Source organism: Spinacia oleracea, chromosome 6 (genome assembly GCF_020520425.1).
Source record: "Spinacia oleracea cultivar Varoflay chromosome 6, BTI_SOV_V1, whole genome shotgun sequence".
NCBI classification, from domain to species: Eukaryota; Viridiplantae; Streptophyta; class Magnoliopsida; order Caryophyllales; family Amaranthaceae; genus Spinacia; species Spinacia oleracea.
The window spans coordinates 111,571,003-111,592,016 of record NC_079492.1 but is presented as its reverse complement, the minus strand read 5'-3'; the positions used below and the strand labels follow the sequence as shown (position 1 = coordinate 111,592,016).

The 21,014-nt window shown below is 37.0% G+C and overlaps 1 long non-coding RNA gene across 1 annotated transcript; it reads right to left on the bottom strand.

Annotated features, from left to right (window-relative positions):
* Positions 1-1,918: 1,918 nt before the first annotated feature.
* Positions 1,919-4,737, bottom strand: LOC110784712 (uncharacterized). Its single transcript, XR_002532344.2, has 5 exons — positions 4,619-4,737; positions 3,713-3,773; positions 3,526-3,620; positions 2,928-3,022; positions 1,919-2,408 (listed from the first exon to the last, which is right to left on the bottom strand). It is a non-coding gene; the product is annotated as an uncharacterized lncRNA (long non-coding RNA).
* Positions 4,738-21,014: the final 16,277 nt, after the last annotated feature.

Here is a 21,014-nt window from a genome sequence, read left to right as displayed (position 1 = left end):
AGACACGATGAGCAAAAGTTTTCAATATTAACAAATCCGAACTTTAAAATTTTAAAAATGAGCAAAAGTATTTGCTCATTTGTGTAAACTATAAAAAATGAGCAAATTTATTTGCTCATTTAGAAACGATGAGCAAAAGTTTTCAATATTAACAAATCCGAACTTTAAATTTTTAAAAATGAGCAAAAGTATTTGCTCATTTGTGTAAACTACATAAAATGAGCAAATTTATTTGCTCATTTAGACACGATGAGCAAAAGTTTTCACTATTAACAAATCCGAACTTTAAAATTTTAAAAATGAGCAAAAATATTTGCTTATTTGTGTAAACTATAAAAAATGAGCAAAAAGTGAAGATTAACCTACGTGGGATTCAAACCCATCTCTTTTGTGCATTTGCACAATGCTTTACCTATTGAGTTAGTAGGCTAGTTTGGGTTTGCAGGCGAGTTCTTTGGGCAAGATCCTGGTAACCCTGGTCAACTTTGGCCTTGTTGGTGATGCAATCATTCAGGCAGGTTCAATTTAGTTTTCTATACAACCATTTAGTCCTGGTTGGTTAGTTCTAACATAGATCAGTGGGTTGTTGGGTTCAAGTCTGCCTTGAAGGGGTTTGTGTTTAATCTGCCTTGGTTAATTTGGCCTGAGTTTGGTTTAGTTTTCTATATTCATCCATTTAGTCCTGCTCGGTTAGTTCTAACAGGGATCAGTGGGTTGTTGGGTTCAAGTGTCAAGGTTCTTATTGCAAGCAAATGTCCCTTCTGATCGCGTTTCAGTTCCTTGTTGCGAGAGACCACATGTTCATTTCATAGTTGTTCAGCTGGTATAGTGACATGACAGGAATGCTTTGTAGAGTACTTCCTCTGTTTCTTTAGTTCTTCCATATTGAATTAGCATGTTTGCGAGGAAGCCTCGGTGTGATGGACACCCTTCATGAACGTCACATGCGTGACAGTAGCTGCTGTCTAGTGTGTGGAGCTGTATAGGAAACTCTAATGCCTGCTATCTTCTACTGTAAACATGCTGTGACAATTTGGGCACGAAGTGAGTTTGTAAGGTTGCTTGTGGAGGCTCCTAGCGATAGTTTTGCTGAGCACTTCATGTGGGTGGCTGGGAAGGTGGATAGAGTTCAGCTTTGTGTGTTCGGCTCTCTTGCGTGGGCTTCCTGGTTCTGCAGTAACAAGAGTGTATTTGAGATCCAAACCACTGTGGAACCTGTTATGGTGGCTGCTGCCTTTGTGTCCCTCAGTAATGATTATGAGGTGTACAGTGAGAAGGTTAGTAGGGGGGTACGATCGTTTCACTTCCCTTCTGCATCGTCTTGGGTCCTGCCCCCAAACAATAGTGTGAGGTGAATGTAGACGCCCATGTCTCTACTGGTAATGGTGTGAGTTTTGGAGTTGTGATAAGAACTACTCCCAGAATGCCATTGTATTTTTCTCAAGATAGTTCTCAATAACAGCTGATGCGCTTTCTCGAATCAGAATGGGACAGATCCAAACAGGACCATGACACGAAGTAACCTGGTTTTTTACTCGAATCAGAATGGGCTGGATCCAAACAGGACCAAACCAAATACGCAGTACGTGAGTAAATAGTAATATGACTAATATTGATCCAACTTTTATAATAAGTTGATCAACAGATGATCCAACTTCAGGTGGTGGCTTCATCTAATTGTAATTTGAAAAACGTAAAGATTGACCTACGTGGGATTCGAACCCACATCTTTTGTGCATTTGCACAATGCTCTACCTATTGAGCTAGTAGGCTAGAGTTTTTAAATAGAATCAAATGAGCAAAATAAATTTACTCATTTGTGCAAATGAGCAAAATAAATTTACTCATTTGTGCAAATGAGCAAAATAAATTTACTCATTTGGTAAAAGTCAGTCATAAAATCAAGATCCTCATGAATGAGTGAATCTAAGCAGCTAAAGCCCAGCCTGCTACATAACAAAACTGTTTGAAAACTAATCTGCAATCTGCTTTGAACATAATGCATGATAAGCTAAATACAGATTCAGTCCTGATGAACTCGAAGCAGCCATGTTAGAGAAACATGGTCTCACGGTAATTCATATCAACAAATCAATGATCAATGCTTACAGATAGCTGTGACTAGAAACCTTTTATCGGTCCACAGTCACCTTCAGTTTTCTAGAAATGTAGTTGCAGCATCTAGTTATAAAACTATATCTACCAACAATGATCCCATATAATACTAACCATGGATGATGTACTAAGTGAACCAGAATGCCGTGAACACCAATAAGCATGAGAAGCCTCCAAAACCTCCACATATAGAACAACACCTACCACGGCACCCAACCCTGCACCTCTGAGTAAACCACTATCTGAAGCCCTGCCAGCTAAAGCTCCAGTAACGGCTCCAGTAAAAGCACCAGCTGCAAAATAAATAATCAGAAAAATAAAACCATGTCATCATGCTGTCTTAAAGTCTCATAATCATCCCCTTTCTCAAGCCTCAAATAAAAGGGAATACACAAACGTGGTTCGGAAAAGAAAAAACAGGTAGGAAAGCCAAAACTGCCAGCAAACTTCAGCAGTTTTAGCCTTAATCCTCATGGGCTGCACCATCTTTAATCCTCTCTGCTTGCACATACTTGTAAGCAACGCAGAATCTGAGAATCTTTAAGCCTATCTAACTCTGCATTCCCATTAGCCTATTGCATGTACTACATTCTTTCCTTCCTCAACATTGCCAAAGCAGGTAAGCTTTCATGATCAAGAAGCTTATCAATCTCATCAACTTTACTTTGCTTTTTTTTTTCCAAGCGTTTTTAAAGTAGCGAACTGCACATGACAACTGTATCCGCTTTGATTCATGCAGCGACTATGATAAAAGCTGGCATGCATCTATATTCAAGAGTACAAGGAAATAAGCACAGAATTTAAAGCAGAACCTGCTCAAAATAGGAAATGATATCCATTCCGGAAAACTATCACCGTATATCAATTCCTTTCTGCCAAGGGAGGCAAGAACCTTTATATCAGCTGCCTGCGCGACAATGGAAGCATAAACTGAATTACTCAAAACTTGTCGTAGCATTAAGACAATGCACAAAGCACCAACGATAAAAGAAAATTAAAAACCTGTGAAACACCTAAATATAGTTCCACTTGTGTTCATCATCAGCTAAGAAAAATTCCACCAAGAAACGCCATAATATCAAAGTTTCAAATACATAATATATACATGACAGCCACGCAGGTTAATGATTACATGGTAAAATTACCATATTGGTAAATAATAACTAACAGAGACCCAATCATAAGTTGATAACTAACTCAACATGAACATCAGAAATATAGTGTGAAAAATGAATCAAATTAAGGAGATTTTGCGCAAGGTAAATACTTATGGAGTACTCTGTATCAGATAACTGAATTGGCATGCATAAAGCACTCCATACAGTTAGCAGAGACCTGAAAGCTCGCTCATTACTAAGTTTGTCATGTTACAATTTTCATCAAAAACAGGTTATTTCAGAAATCACATACTTGTTCCAGTCGACGAGCTATCTTGTCTGTTGTGTGAAGCATCTCAACAGCCGTCTTCAGGGGCGGTTTATCCTTGTACGAAATGACATTATAAACTATATGAAATCAAGAATGAAAAACAAGCACATGTTAACAGTAAAGTGATTAGCAAAAAAAGGTCGTCCAAGAAAATGAAGACTCCAAATACCTGTCAGTGGATTAATGCGAGCGAGCTTATACAACCGAGCCGTCTCAAGTTGAATTCTCTCCTACATAGATATAACAAAATAAGCTTCAAATCTCATGAATGGCTACCTTCTCTAGCACTTCAGTACCATTTTACCAGCTTCCAATTCAAAAGGTGTGTTTGCAAAAAAGAAAGTGGGTTCAACCAACTAATGTATCTCCAAAATGGGAAATCCGGTATAGCTATCCAATACAATAAACATCACAAAAACAGGTCATGTTTCATTCTAGAATATCAGAGTTATATGTAGAATTATAGACAATGTAGTTGCGAATTTCTTCTGTTTTCACTGATTCTGAGTTGATAATGCCTTGTCCAGAGAACTCAAAAAATGTGTTCATTAATGTCAATTCTCTAAATGAGCAAATGAACTTTAAAATTATTTACTCATTTGAGTCAATAGTCCGAAATGAGCAAGAGTAGAGAAATGACATTCGTTTGTAGTTTAATTGATAATTAAACTAAACACGACTGTAACAACAACATACATCACAGGAAAACCCCATCAGGCACAAATTGATTCAAACTGAGCAAAAATTGAGCAGAATAAGAAAAACATAAATCTTCATAATCATAAACACCTAAAAAAAACTACGAATTTACTATCCAATTCGAGTTAATTGCACCAAAATTCGACATACTACAAAATCAATCACAACACCACTTAATTAATTCGAAAAGACAACAATCAAAGAAAATACGGGGAAAAGAGAAATACATTAGCATAATAACTACCAAATAATCAAAAGACTAATTCCAAGAACAGAAAACCCTAATTCCTAAACCTCAATCGAAAATCAGAAGAAAGAAACGAGTTAGGACAAAACTTCAATCGAAAAACGTACAAAAGAAATACAAATCCAATACCTGCCATGGAAAATTGAAGATCAACCTAAAAGTAACTGTTGCAATAGATCTTCAAAATTGGGGATGAAATGGCTGTGAAGCTAGCAGAACAGGAGAAAAGAGGAGAGAGAAAGTTCAACAGGAAAAACAAAGAGGAGTGAGAAATTTTCAGAAAGTTGAGAAGTCATTCAGAAAGAAGAATTACGAAAATACCCTTAATGAATTTGTTTGAATAGGTGAAAGAAGAGCTGTGCGATTGAATATTTACGCTTTTGCCATTAATGAAGCTACGTCTTAGAGCTGTTAGATCCGATTATATTGAACACACGAGATTGTTTCTCATTCTTCTCATTTTAAATCACCTTCTCATTTGAGTGTAGATATATATATACGATTTTTTCATGAAATGCCCCCGAGGTTTGCAAAAACGCACCAAATACCCTCGCGTCTTTCGAATCACATAATATACCCCTATTTTTGCCTAAGTTTGCACCAAATACCCCTAATCCGACCTTCCGTTAGTCCTCCGTTAAGTCATGTTTATAATTCACAGAATGCCTCTATTTTTAAACTTATTGCACAATATACACCTATTTGTAAACTAAGTTGCACTACATATCCAAACTGCGCGCTTTTTTTTTCTTTTCTCTCCATCCCTTCCTTCTCTTTTCCTGATCCATCTTCACCGATGCACTCCATTGTTCTACAACCGCCAACATAAGAATCAACGTGCAAACAATCAAATTCGAAAAATCAATTACTTCCATTCACACTAATCTCTCACAAATTGGACTGAGATTGGAGAAACAAGAAGGGCGGACTCAGAGAAGAACATACGGGATTGAGCTACTTAAAACACAAAGGCTGCAAAAATTGAGCCACTTTATCAAAGATATTTAGATCAACAACACTTACAACAACACTTATAGGGAATTCCTTAACTAAGTGCTTCATACTATCTTAGTAGTAAGTCAGAAACCTTAGAATTAGAATTCGATTCTGGAAATCCACCACCATAATCAATGTCTGCTTCTACATTGACTCCCAATTTTCTTCAAACAGTCTCCACTCAATTTTACTCACTCTCCCAATTCCCAACACCCTCAACTTTTCGAATTTCATTCAATTGCAAATAAAAATACCCAATTTCGTCAAAATCAGCTTCAATTCTAACCCTAAATGCAGCACTTTTTTACCCTTTTGTGCTTCAAATTGCAGAAACTTTTGAAGACTCTCTCTCCTCTTCATCTTCTTCAACTCCCTTACCTTTGCAGAAACTAAGGGATTCGTCCTCCGAATCCCTTCTTTCTCTATTGCTCGTTGCACTTGAGGTATTGCTTTGTGGCAGGGTCAAAATGGCCGGAGCGACACACAATGGATTGGCCAGTTCATCATTTGAGATGTTAGGTTATGATACATATGACAATTCATAAATCATGCGGAAAAACCATAAAGGCAGGAAAACATATTATTTACACATAATCATTTAGCATAGTTTAGATGCATACTCTTTGTTGCGTGCCTTCCCTAGCTGCGCCCGAACCGAACAAGAACAAGTCTTTAGGACTCCAAGTGTCGTCCCTCCGTAGATAGTCCACAGCACGTCCGGATCCGCCTTAAGATTGACCAACTAGAATCGCCCTTAAGGCACTACTTATTTTCGGCTAAATGGGCAAGAGTTATGGCTGATTTTTCTGCTTAAAAATCCTAGCTTTGAATACTTGAAAACTTGTGTATAAATTTATGACCCTAGGCATATATTTATAGAACCTTGGAAAGGATTTCGAATCCTGTTAGAATACTAATTAATTAATTAGAATCCTATTAGAACTCTAAATAATTAATTTAATCTTTTAGGATTAGGATTTAATCTATGCACGAATCCCGATAGCTTTAGGATTCGTATAGCACGTACACACGCACCGCACGAGCATCGCACGCCCATGCGCAAGCCTTGCGGCCCACGCTGTGCGCACGGCGCACAGGCCCACTGCCCGCAGCCCATTTGTGCGCGCGCGCCAGCCTTGGCTGGGACTGGCCTTGCGCTGGGCCTGGTCGAGGCATTGGCGTGTTGTTGGATGCGTGTGGCTTGCTGGGCGATGGCCTGGCTTCGTGCTGGGCCCTCGTCCGGCAGGCCTCGTCCGATGCTTATTCGTACGATACGCTTCCGATTAAATTCCCGGTTCCGGAATTCATTTCCGATACGAACAATATTTACGTTTCCGGCAATATTTCCGATTCCGGCAATATTTCCATTTTCGATAATATTTTCCGATACGTGCCATGTTTCCGTTTCCGGCAACATCTACGACTTGGATAATATTTATATTTCCGATACGATCCATATTTCCGTTTCCGGCAATATCATCGTTTCCGGAGTATTCATTTCTTGCCTGTGACGATCTCAGCTCCCACTGAAACCAAGATCCGTCGATTCCGAATATCCATAGATGGAGTATTTAATGCCATTAAATACTTGATCCGTTTACGTACTATTTGTGTGACCCTACGGGTTCAGTCAAGAGTAAGCTGTGGATTAATATCATTAATTCCACTTGAATTGAAGCGGCCTCTAGCTAGGCATTCAGCTCACTTGATCTCACTGAATTATTAACTTGTTAATTAATACTGAACCGCTTTTATTAGACTTAACATTGAATGCATACTTGGACCAAGGGCATTATTTCCTTCAGTCTCCCACTTCCCTTAGGGACAAGTGTGCATTACCTAATTCCTTTGTCGCTTGATGCTTGCTCTTGAACATAAGGTAAGAGTTGTCATCCTTATTATGTCCAGAGGTGTTCCTCGGTTTCAGAGTTCAACTGATCAAATAAACAGATAATCATAGCCTATGATTCATCCGAGCACGGCCATGCATTTCACAGTTTCTAGCTCTCCGAGTGGCCTTGTACAACTTTTAAGCATCTCATCCCGATTTATGGGAGGACAATCCCAATCTTGCGATCTTGAGATTAGACTTCGTTTGATAGGTGATTACCTGAGCGTTGCCTTTATAGCCTCCTTTTACGGTGCGACGGTTGGTCAACGTCAAAGCAACCAGTTTTCAAACAAGTAATCTCAAATCACTCAGGTATTGAGGATTTAGTGTCTAATAATTTTAATGAAATTTACTTATGACAGATTTTCATCTCTTACAGTAAAGTTTCATAGGTCTTGTCCGATACTAGTCTTCCCAAAGTAAGTATCTATGCAAATGATTATGACATTGCCATGTCCACATAGTTCAAGAAACAGAACTACTAGTCATCTTGCATTCTAATCGTCTAACGTTTTCTATGCGTCCAATTTTATAGAAAACTCCGACTAGGGACCATTTTCAACCTTTGACATTCAAGTTCACTTGATAGACATTTCTTAGTCACAGGACTGGTCCTGACAGTCTATCTTGAATATATTGTCAAATTGAAGGGACTCATCATTTAATAAACCACAAATTAAATGGAAAAATGAATTCTTTTCATTTATTGTGAATGATTAACCAATAATGTTTTACAAAGATTTAAACTCTAAAACTTTAAAACATTAAACAGGGATATCAAAGCCATTCTCCAATATGCTTGATTCCCATAGCTGCAGTGTGCGAGTTGTGCTTCGCCTGCGGCAGAGGTTTAGTCAATGGATCTGATATGTTGTCATCAGTTCCAATCTTGTTTATCTCGACTTCTTTTCTCTCAACGAACTCTCGTAGAAGGTGAAATCTACGAAGTACATGCTTGACTCTCTGGTGGTGTCTAGGCTCCTTTGCCTGTGTAATAGCTCCGTTATTATCACAATACAGGGCTATTGGTCCTTTAATGGAGGGGACTACACCAAGTTCACCTATGAACTTCCTTAGCCATATAGCTTCCTTTGCTGCTTCATGTGCAGCAATGTACTCCGCTTCAGTTGTAGAATCCGCAATGGTGCTTTGCTTAGCACTTTTCCAGCTTACTGCACCCCCGTTGAGGCAGAAGATAAACCCAGACTGTGATCTGAAATCATCTTTGTCGGTTTGGAAACTTGCGTCCGTATAGCCTTTAACAATTAATTCATCATCTCCACCATAGACCAGGAAGTCATCTTTGTGCCTTTTCAGGTATTTCAGAATATTCTTGGCAGCAGTCCAATGCGCCTCTCCTGGGTCTGACTGGTATCTGCTCGTAGCACTGAGTGCGTACGCAACATCCGGGCGTGTACATATCATAGCATACATTATTGAACCAATCAATGATGCATATGGAATCCCATTCATTCGTCTACGCTCATCAAGCTAGTGTTTTTGGGCACTGAGTCTTGCTTAGAGTTATTCCATGAGACATGGGTAGGTAGCCTCGTTTGGAGTCTGCCATCTTGAACCTATCAAGCACCTTATTGATATAAGTGCTTTGACTAAGTCCAATCATCTTTTTAGATCTATCTCTGTAAATCTTGATGCCCAATATGTACTGTGCTTCTCCTAGATCTTTCATCGGAAAACATTTCCCAAGCCAAATCTTGACAGAGTTTAACATAGGAATGTCATTTCCGATAAGTAATATGTCGTCGACATATAATACTAGGAAAGCAATTTTGCTCCCACTGACCTTCTTGTATACACAAGATTCGTCTGCGTTCTTGATGAAACCAAAGTCACTGACTGCTTCATCAAAACGTATATTCCAGCTCCTGGATGCCTGCTTCAATCCGTAGATTGACTTTTTTAGCTTGCTTACCTTTTTAGCATTCTTTGGATCCTCAAAACCTTCAGGCTGTGTCATAAACACAGTTTCTGTTAAAACGCCGTTTAAGAAAGCAGTATTGACATCCATCTGCCATATTTCGTAATCGTAATATGCAGCGATTGCTAACATTATCCGAATAGACTTTAGCATTGCAACTGGTGAAAAGGTTTCATCGTAATCCACACCGTGGACTTGCCTGTAACCTTTTGCAACCAATCTAGCTTTGAAAACATCAAGTTTCCCATCCTTGTCCTTTTTCAGTTTGAAAACCCATTTGCTTCCAATGGCTTGGTAGCCATCTGGCAAATCGACCAAATCTCATACTTGGTTTTCAGACATGGAGTCTAATTCAGATTGCATGGCTTCTTGCCATTGCTTGGAGCTAGGGCTCGTCATAGCTTGTTTGTAAGTCGCAGGTTCATCACTTTCAAGTAATAGAACGTCATAACTCTCGTTCGTCAAAATACCTAAGTACCTTTCCGGTTGAGATCTATATCTTTGCGATCTATGCGGGGTAACATTTCTAGATTGACCCTGATTCTCACCAGATTCTTCTAAAGATCTCTGAGTTTCATCCTGAATGTCATCTTGAGTATTCTCTAGAGTTTGTTGTTCGACTCGAATTTCTTCGAGGTCTACTTTTCTCCCACTTGTCATTTTGGAAATGTGATCTTTCTCCAAAAAGACACCATCTCGAGCAACAAACACCTTGTTCTCAGATGTATTGTAGAAGTAATACCCATTTGTTTCCTTTGGATAGCCCACAAGGATATATTTGTCAGATTTTGGATGAAGTTTGTCTGAAATTAATCGTTTGACGTATACTTCACATCCCCAAATCTTAAGAAAAGACACATTTGGAGGTTTTCCAAACCATAATTCATATGGAGTCTTTTCAACAGCTTTAGACGGAGCTCTATTTATAGTGAGTGCAGCTGTATTTAGTGCATGTCCCCAAAATTCTAATGGAAGTTTGTCCTGACCCATCATTGACCTGACCATGTCTAGCAAGGTTCTGTTCCTCCGTTCCGACACACCGTTCCATTGTGGTGTTCCAGGAGGAGTCAATTCTGATAGAATTCCACATTCTTTCAGATGGTCATCAAATTCATAGCTCAGATATTCACCGCCTCTATCAGACCGCAGTGCCTTAATCTTCTTGCCTAATTGATTCTCTACTTCACTCTGAAATTCCTTGAATTTGTCAAAGGATTCAGACTTATGCTTCATTAGGTAGACATAACCATATCTACTGAAGTCATCAGTGAAAGTGATAAAGTAGCTGAAACCACCTCTAGCATTTGTACTCATTGGTCCACATACATATGTATGGATTAAACCCAATAGTTCATTTGCTCTTTCCCCAACTTTAGAGAAAGGTTGCTTTGTCATTTTGCCAAGCAAACATGATTCGCATTTACCATAATCCTCTAAGTCAAATGGTTCTAGAATTCCTTCCTTTTGAAGTCTTTCTAAGCGTTTCAAGTTTATATGGCCTAATCGACAATGCCACAGATAGGTGAGATCTGAATCATCCTTTTTGGCCTTTTTGGTATTTATGTTATATACTTCTTTGTCGTGATCTAATAGATAAAGTCCATTGACTAATCTAGCAGATCCATAAAACATCTCCTTAAAATAAAACGAACAACTATTGTCTTTTATTAAAAAGGAAAATCCCTTAGCATCTAAGCAAGAAACTGAAATGATGTTTTTAGTAAGACTTGGAACATGGAAACACTCTTCCAGTTCCAAAACTAGCCCGGAGGGCAACGACAAATAATAAGTTCCTACAGCTAATGCAGCAATCCGTGCTCCATTTCCCACTCGTAGGTCGACTTCACCCTTGCTTAACTTTCTACTTCTTCTTAGTCCATGTGGATTGGAACATAAGTGTGAGCCACAACCTGTATCTAATACCCAAGAAGTTGAATTAGCAAGTATACAGTCTATAACGAAAATACCTGAAGATGGAACGACTGTTCCGTTCTTCTGATCTTCCTTTAGCTTCAAGCAATCTCTCTTCCAATGCCCCTTCTTCTTGCAGTAGAAGCATTCGGATTCAGAAGTGGGTTGACTGACCTTCCTCTTTACAGATTTGGCGCCAGTTTACTTAGTTGGGCTGGCCTTGTTGTCACCTTTCTTAGCATTCCTCTTCTTTCCAGATTTCTTGAACTTGCCCCCACGCACCATAAGCACATCCTGCTTATCACTTTTGAGCGTCTTTTCAGCGGTCTTCAGCATACCGTGAAGCTCAGTGAGCGTTTTGTCCAGACTATTCATACTGTAGTTCAGTTTGAACTGATCATACCCGCTATGAAGAGAATGGAGGATGGTGTCTATAGCCATTTCCTGAGAAAATTGCTGATCCAGCCGACTCATATTCTCAATGAGTCCAATCATTTTGAGAACATGTGGACTTACGGGCTCGCCCTTCTTAAGCTTGGTCTCAAGAATTTGCCTATGAGTCTTGAATCTTTCGACTCGAGCCAGATCTTGGAACATGTTCTTCAACTCACTGATGATTGTGAAAGCATCTGAGTTGATGAACGTTTTCTGCAGATCTGCACTCATGGTGGCGAGCATTAGACATTTCACATCCTTGTTGGCATCAATCCAACGATTGAGGGCTGCCTGAGTGACCCCGTCGCCTGCGGCTTCGGGCATCGCCTCTTCTAGGACATACTCCTTTTCTTCCTGCATAAGAACTATTTGCAAGTTCCTTTGCCAGTCAAGGAAGTTTTTCCCGTTCAACTTCTCCTTTTCGAGAATTGATCGAATGTTGAATGAATTGTTGTTTGCCATAGTTAAAACTACAATTGAAAAGAATAAACAAATAAATAACCATTCACAGTTTCTCTTAATAAACTTAAATTCTAGCATTCATGCATAATTCAATGTTCATTAAGCATTTTATTCAAGTTATGTGTTCCGGCAGATGTGAATAAAATGATTCCAAGATCCTAAAATCATTGAAGAACTAAGCACAGTTTGTCGACTTAATCCTAAAACATCTTAGGTAAGCAAAAGCCTTTTGCTAATAGTCTAGGAACTATTCTTGGTTGATAGGTACGTCTAAGAACTTATTAGGTAAACCTATCGATTTTGCCACGACATAAAAGGACTCCTTACTTATATCGTTGAGTTTCACCAAAACTAACATGTACTCACAATTATTTATGTACCTTGCCCCTTTAGGACCAATAAGTAACACCTCGCTGAGCGAAAACTATTACTAGATTGATGTAAAGGATATCCAAGCAAGTGTATATTTTGGCATGACACCTTTTAACTCAATTTTTAAGTTTGGAACTTAAGGCTCTTACTATGTTGGTTAGATTTTAAGTGAACTAAAACCCTTAATCATGCAACATAATCAAGCTTTTGATCTCATGCATTTTAAGACATATTTAAAAGCAATAAATAAATTAAAACATGCATAAGATAAATGTGATCTAGTATGGCCCGACTTCATCTTGAAGCTTTAACTTCAAAGTCCGTCTTGAAAATCTCCGCGGGAGGCACCATTTTCTTCAAATAGGATAAGCTATAATTAAAACTAATTACAACTATTTGATGGCACGCATACCATATTTGAATTGAAAAACAACTTTGGTACTTTAGACCAATTACATTCAAATTAATGGTACGCAGACCATATTTTCTATCCTATTTGGGCCATACTAGTCACTTCATAACCTGCAAAACAGTACATATACAATATATACCATTCACCCATTCATTATCATGAATGGCCCACATAGATGGTTAGTAAAACACATTATGCATCACATAAACATTTGCAGCAATTAATCAAGGGCACCAATAATCTACAAATTATTCAGTCCTTATTAATTCTAATCAAGTTGTTTTAACCTTAAGGATTTGTAGACCTAATCAAGAGTTTTATGACTAAAAATGCTCCCACTTAAACCAATAAATTCATATGCTTTACTAATTTTAAACATAAAAATGTATTTCTAGTCTAACCGGAAACATACAAATTTAATTAAAATTTAAAGCTCATATAAATTTATAATTGAATCCAAAAGTTTAATTTAATTTCAGTCGTATTTAAATTAATTCATGATTTTAATTTTAGTAAAATGATTAGAATAAATAAAATTTATTATAATTACAATATTCAAAATTAAGATCCAAGAAAATAATTTAAATTATCAATTTTAAAATTAATTAAAATTACGTAAACTGAAAATTTCAAATTAAAATTTCAAAACGATCTAATCGCAACGCAACAACCTCACGCATCGCACGCCCATGGGCCACACGCACACAGCCATCGCTGGCCATGTGCGCGCAGCCCATGCGCTGCCTCGCATCGCTGCTGCTCACCATCGCAAGGCATCACGCATGGTGCACGCTGCGCGCGCCAGCGCTCGACGCACGAGCATGCTGCCGCAGCCCATCGCTGGGCGCAGCACTCGTCGCACGTCGCAACACGCACTCGCACGCCATCGCTGGGCGCAGCGCTCGTCGCACTCGCACGCCATCGCTGGGCGCAGCGCTCGTCGCACGCGCAACAAGCACTCGCACGCCATCGCTGGGCGCAGCGCTCGTCGCACGCACAACAAGCACTCGCTGCGCGCGAGCGATCGATGCTTGGCGCAGCACTCGTGGCACGCGAGCTTACGCTCGCTCGCTGCGCGCGAGGCTCCGCACGCTTGCGCGAGGCAGTGCGCGCTGTGGCGCAGCTCGCTTGCTGCCCACACACGACTGCTCGTGCCTTGCTCTCGCCCTCGCCCATTCGCCCATTGCACACAGCCCACGACACAAGGCAGGGCTGCTGCCTTGTGCTCGTGCACCATGGCCTTGCTCATTGCTTTCGTACCGCATGGGCGACGAGCTCCCTTGCTCGTCGTCACATGCCTGCACTATACAACACCCCTTAAGGGTAACACGTAGCGCCCATTGCTTTGTGCGTGCAAGTTATATGAGCGAATCGCATAAAAATTTAAAATTTATATTCAAAATTAATGACAAATTAATAAATAATATTAATTTCGTAATTTTAGGGCGAAAAATAGAAAATTTATTATTCAATTGATTTCCGATTAACATGGATTCAAGTCTAGGTCATAAAAATTTAAAATTTCACATAAATTTACAATTTTTATGGTGGTTTTTAATCATAGGTATCTAATTAAATTATAACTAATTATGAAAATCAAATTAATTCTAAATTATTCCAATTTTCAACAAATTAATCATAATTACAAATTAGATTGCATAATTAACAAGGCTAGGCATTCAAACTTGTTAAACATATACAGTAGGTCAATAAAAAATTCAAGATTTATCAACAAGAATCGCAAATATTTAATTTAACATCTTAAATTTACGAAATTTTGCATTCGAAAAACTAAAACCTCCGAAAAGTCATAGTTAGGCTTCGAATTTGAGAATTCTGGGTTCGGCCGAAAAATACTAATTTTGTCAAAATTTTAGAATGCCTTTTACATGCGGAATTGACACAAAAATCACTCGATTTGGATGAGTAACGAAGAAACTGCCGAAAAACTGCGTACGTATAATTAAATAAACGCAATTTGCAATTAATTAACAATTACGAAAATTAATCACCTCTTTTAATTCTTGCAAATTTGTAATATTTAACAATGTTCATGCAATTTAGATTATGAAAATAATAAGAGGCTCGTGATACCACTGTTAGGTTATGATACATATGACAATTCATAAATCATGCGGAAAAACCATAAAGCCAGGAAAACATATTATTTATACATAATCATTTAGCATAGTTTAAATGCATACTCTTTGTTGCGTGCCTTCCCTAGCTGCGCCCGAACCGAACAAGAACAAGTCTTTAGGACTCCAAGTGTCGTCCCTCCGTAGATAGTCCACAGCACGTCCGGATCCGCCTTAAGATTGACCAACTAGAATCGCCCTTAAGGCACTACTTATTTTCGGCTAAATGGGCAAGAGTTATGGCTGATTTTTCTGCTTAAAAATCCTAGCTTTGAATACTTGAAAACTTGTGTATAAATTTATGACCCTAGGCATATATTTATATAACCTTGGAAAGGATTTCGAATCCTGTTAGAATACTAATTAATTAATTATAATCCTATTAGAACTCTAAATAATTAATTTAATCTTTTAGGATTAGGATTTAATCTATGCACGAATCCCGATAGCTTTAGGATTCGTATAGCACGTACACACGCACCGCACGAGCATCGCACGCCCATGCGCAAGCCTTGCGGCCCACGCTGTGCGCACGGCGCACAGGCCCACTGCCCGCAGCCCATTTGTGCGCGCGCGCCAGCCTTGGCTGGGACTGGCCTTGCGCTGGGCCTGGTCGAGGCATTGGCGTGTTGTTGGATGCGTGTGGCTTGCTGGGCGATGGCCTGGCTTCGTGCTGGGCCCTCGTCCGGCAGGCCTCGTCCGATGCTTATTCGTACGATACGCTTCCGATTAAATTCCCGGTTCCGGAATTCATTTCCGATACGAACAATATTTACGTTTCCGGCAATATTTCCGATTCCGGCAATATTTCCATTTCCGATAATATTTTCCGATACGTGCCATGTTTCCGTTTCCGGCAACATCTACGACTTGGATAATATTTATATTTCCGATACGATCCATATTTCCGTTTCCGGCAATATCATCGTTTCCGGAGTATTCATTTCTTGCCTGTGACGATCTCAGCTCCCACTGAAACCAAGATCCGTCGATTCCGAATATCCATAGATGGAGTATTTAATGCCGTTAAATACTTGATCCGTTTACGTACTATTTGTGTGACCCTACGGGTTCAGTCAAGAGTAAGCTGTGGATTAATATCATTAATTCCACTTGAACTGAAGAGGCCTCTAGCTAGGCATTCAGCTCACTTGATCTCACTGAATTATTAACTTGTTAATTAATACTGAACCGCTTTTATTAGACTTAACATTGAATGCATACTTGGACTAAGGGCATTATTTCCTTCATGAGAAACCTAAATCCTTAATTCCTTCGAATTTTACCCTAATACCTCTGTTAAGATCAGAAGCAAGAACACGAGGATCACGTATCACCAATTCCTCAAAGTCTCCAACTGGGTTTTTGAGAATCCATTTTTCTCGAAGAATTCAAGAACTAATCTGGATATTTCGAATCTCCTGTTGGGTTTGAGAAACATTGGTTTCCAATCTTTGGAGAGTTTGGAAGGAGCGTCGTCAGAAATGGAGGAGATGGAGAGTTGACTGGGTCACTGAATCGACGGTGCAACCTGAGGATGTTGAACCCTGGACCGAGATCGGCCTCCGCCGGCGACCATGAGCGGAAATCGGACGCCGCCGGCGACCAGAGAGCAGGAGGAAGAACATCTGAGAGGAGAGAGAAAGAGAAAGAATTTGAGATTTTTTTTCTTTGGAATTTATGTCGAAAAACATGTATTAAGGGTAAAATAGTAAAACGCCACTAACGGCAGACTAACGTCTGTTAACTGAAGGTGCATCTCATGAACAGTACGGAAAAATAGGGGTATATTATGTGATTCAAAAGACGCGAGGGTATTTGGTGTGTTTTTGCAAACCTCGATATATATATATATATATATATATATATATATATATATATATATATATATATATATATATATATATATATATATATATATATATATATATATATATATATATATATATATATATATATATATATATATATATATATACATACATAGATTTACACTCAAATGAGAAGGGAGCTCAAAATGAGAAGAATGATAAGCAATCTTGTGCGTGCACTGTGATCAGATCTAACAGCTCGTAATCATCAACGCTCAGATTGTGCAGGGGTGTGCATGGTGCTCTTGGTGCACCTGTCCCAAAACGCACATAAATAACAATAAAACGCTACAAAAATAAAAACCGCAAAAAAAAAGAACATTAACAAAAGAACATTAACAAAAAGAACACTAACAAAAAGAACACTAATATTGACAAATCAGACAAAAGGTACAAATATAAAAAGCAGTTATATTTTTTCTTGTTCTTTTAAGTTCTGGAAATGTTCTTTTCCAACCAATTTACAGTATGTTCTAATTAAAAAATAAAACGACGAACCTTTGATGAACTTTAAAACCAGATTTATAATTTTTCTTGTTCTTTTAAGTTCTGGAAATGTTCTTTTCCAACCAATTTATGTTCTAATTAAAAAATAAAACGACGAACCTTTGATGAACTTTAAAACCAGATCTATATTTTTTCTTGTTCTTTTAAGTTCTGGAAATGTTCTTTTTCAACCAATTTATGTTCTAATTCTGTTATTTTATTTATCAAAAGATATCTGAAAAACAACACTATAAATATGTAAAAAGAACAATTGCTGATTCTAAAAAAGAACACACTGTTTTGATGCCACAGAAATAGAAAGGTATAAGGAAAGAACATTAAAATTTAAAAAGAACATAGAATTAAGAACGAGAAAATTTACCTTAATCACCCGATGCACCTTCATCAACAGCATAAACCTCTTTGAATGAATAAAAAAATTCAAAAAATAGCGAAATTGAAATAGTATTTCGCTTAATAAACTAGTTTTTTGTAAACGTAATTCAATTAAAATCACATTTCAGAGAAAGAAGGAGGAGAAAATTTGTTTTGAACTTTCTCTCTCATAAAATCTCTCTTTTGTTGGGAGAAACTAAAAGCTCTCCTCTTTCTATCTCAAGAATGTGTTTCTAAAATGAGAAGTTATGAATCCAATAGGAGAAATATTATATATATAGAAAATGAAAAATAAAAAAAAAAAAAAAAAGAGGGGGAAAGAGAAGAAATACAAGCCATGTTCATGATAAGAACGGTGCACTTGTTTTTTTTTTTTTGGGTTTTGTTGTTCTGTTCTTTTATGTTTATTAGATATAAATCTTAATGTTCTTTTAAGTTTGTTCTTTTTTCAAAAAGTACAGTATTGAAGAGCAAAGGAAGCTTTTACTTGACCAGCAACAAATGATGTTAAATCTTCAAAAACAGCTGAAAGAACAAGAAGAGAGGCTGAATAAACAGAGCAATTCCTCAAAAGAACAAAAATAGGATGAACCTAAAAGAACATTATAAATAAAGAAAAAGAACATTATAAATACAGAAAAGAACATATCATGTAGAACACTTATTTTAACCATGTAAAACAACAATAGAGCATAAAAGAACATAATAAAGTAAAGAAAAAGAACATTAAAAATAGCAGAAAATAACATATCATGTAGAACACTTATTTTAACCATGTGAAAAAAAAAACAACAAAAAAGATAAAAGAACAACAAAAATGGTAAAAGAACAATTTGATCTGAAGTGTGTAATATCAAAAGAACAACAAGCTAAAGCAAAAAAGAACAAAGAACAACAAGCTAAAGCAAAAAAGAACAACATGTTCAATAATTATTTTCTGTATTATTACAATCTCTTAATACATATATGAGAACCAATATATAAAAGAACAAAAGATAAGACTAAAAGAACATATAAAATCGAAAAAAGAACAAAAATCAAAATCATCAGAAATATATAATCAAGATACATTAATCATCAAAATTATCAAAATATAGAATCAAAATACATTAATCAAGGTTATTAAGAAATGCAGAAATCGAAATGATCAAAAAAATCAAAATAAATTGAAATGATGAAAATAATGAACATGGAAATCAAAATGATCATAAATAAGTAATTCATTTTAAAAAATTGAAAAATTACCTTCACAAATCGGATTATCAGCAGAGGAATTCAAATTTGAAGAAGAAGAATCAATAGAATTTGATATTGAAGTAGAAAAATCAACCAATATCTTAGAATTTCCCATTACTTTCTCTCTCCTCTTCACAGTTTCTCTCTCATTTCCATAGTTTTTCTCTCTCCTCTTCACAAATTCTGATTCGAAAATTATAAAAAAGAAGGTATATATACCAGAAAAATGGAGTGAAAAACAAAAGAACGAAAAAAAAGGGACAGAGCAGTCATTGTTCTTTTTTTTAACAAAAGAACAACGTTTGTTCTTTTTTTATAAAAAAAAACAACGTTTGTTCTTTTCTTCTCCGGATTCAACAAGATATCCGCGTTTTATATTTATTGCATGTTGTTTGGACACCAGTGCACCAAGAGCAATGTGCACACCCCTGCACCATCATATTTGCGGTTTTCAGCACCCACATATAATAATAATAATAATAATAATAATAATAATAATAATAATAATAATAATAATAATAATAATAATAATAATAATGGATAAAAATTACGGTTTTATTAGATTAGGAATTTGTGATAAAATTACGTGTTAATAAGTACTTTTATGGTTTTCAGTAAAAGGAAAGCGAGTAGGCTGCTAGAGTTTGACTTATTAAATCAATATAATTAAAAAAGTTGGTTGTTTGTGTGAGTATTAAATGTACCTAAGGTAGGGTTTGAAACATGAATTTATTACAAATAATGAATTTCAATTTTCGGAATTGAAATCTTATAATTCAATCCAAAATTTGGTGTTTGGGAGAGAAGAGAATTTCAAATCCAGAATTTCAAATTTTAATATGTTGTTTGGGAATAAAAAAGAATTTCAATTAAAATCTCGAGTTTTAATTCATAGAAAAAACACTCATTATTTCATTAAAACAAGGAATATTACAAAAAAAAAAAACCCATTTAATCTATATATTCCTACCAAATCAACAACAACAATATAACCAACTCTAACGATTTACCTAACCCTAACAATAAAGAACAATAATGGGGTTCAATAGTATCCCAAAAATCGGGGAAAATGTGTTGATTTAACAACAATTTAATATGCTAATTATTAGAATTATTCGATTAATCAACAATTGACTACAGAAAATCAAAATTTGCAAGCAAGCTTCAACTTTGGGGAAAACCAAACCCTAATTGTTTTGTTATCTTCATCTTGAATCTTGTCATGAAAGCACAATCATCTCGAGGAAGAACGCAAGGTTGCCAAATATCCATAAATATTATCGACGACAATGATGTGGTTGCGAGGTGGCGAAGAGGATGCGAGAACGAGGGTGATGAAGGAGATATAAGGAATGGTGAACGAGATTGAATTGAAGGAGGCTGAGATGAGAAGAAAGATTGGTGGAGATTGAGATGAGGAGATCAAGAGAATTGATTGAGGTTGAGAGGTCTTGAGATATGAAGAGTTCAACCATGGTGGATGAAGAGAGAGAACGTGAGAAGAGGAAACAGCAAAGACGATCGGAAGCAGGGGAGAGTGCGGATTTAAAATGACGTAATATCTAAATGGATTTAAAATTTAAAGTATTGAACTGGTCTTGTCTGGGGTTTGGATTTGGGCCAAATCCAAATGAAAATTCTTTTAGTTGCCAAACAGTTCATTTGGGCCAACTCCATCGTTTCAAATGCAATGATGGTTTCCAAACAAGCCATAAACTGGAAAGCTGAGGTCCTAGATGTGTCATTCTCTTTCATTGTCCTTTAGATAGAATCCTTTAAAAAAATTACACACTTCATTAGCTTAATGAAACATTTTCAGTTAATAGAATATTTCATAATTTCTTTTTAGAAATAACTTCTCAAGAAAAATAAATTATTTGTTTTTTAAGATATACAAATAGCTAATCTTTTATAGAAAAGAATTAGTAACAAGTAACAAGTCTTAAGATCTAAGAACTTGGGTAATACAATGTATAATTT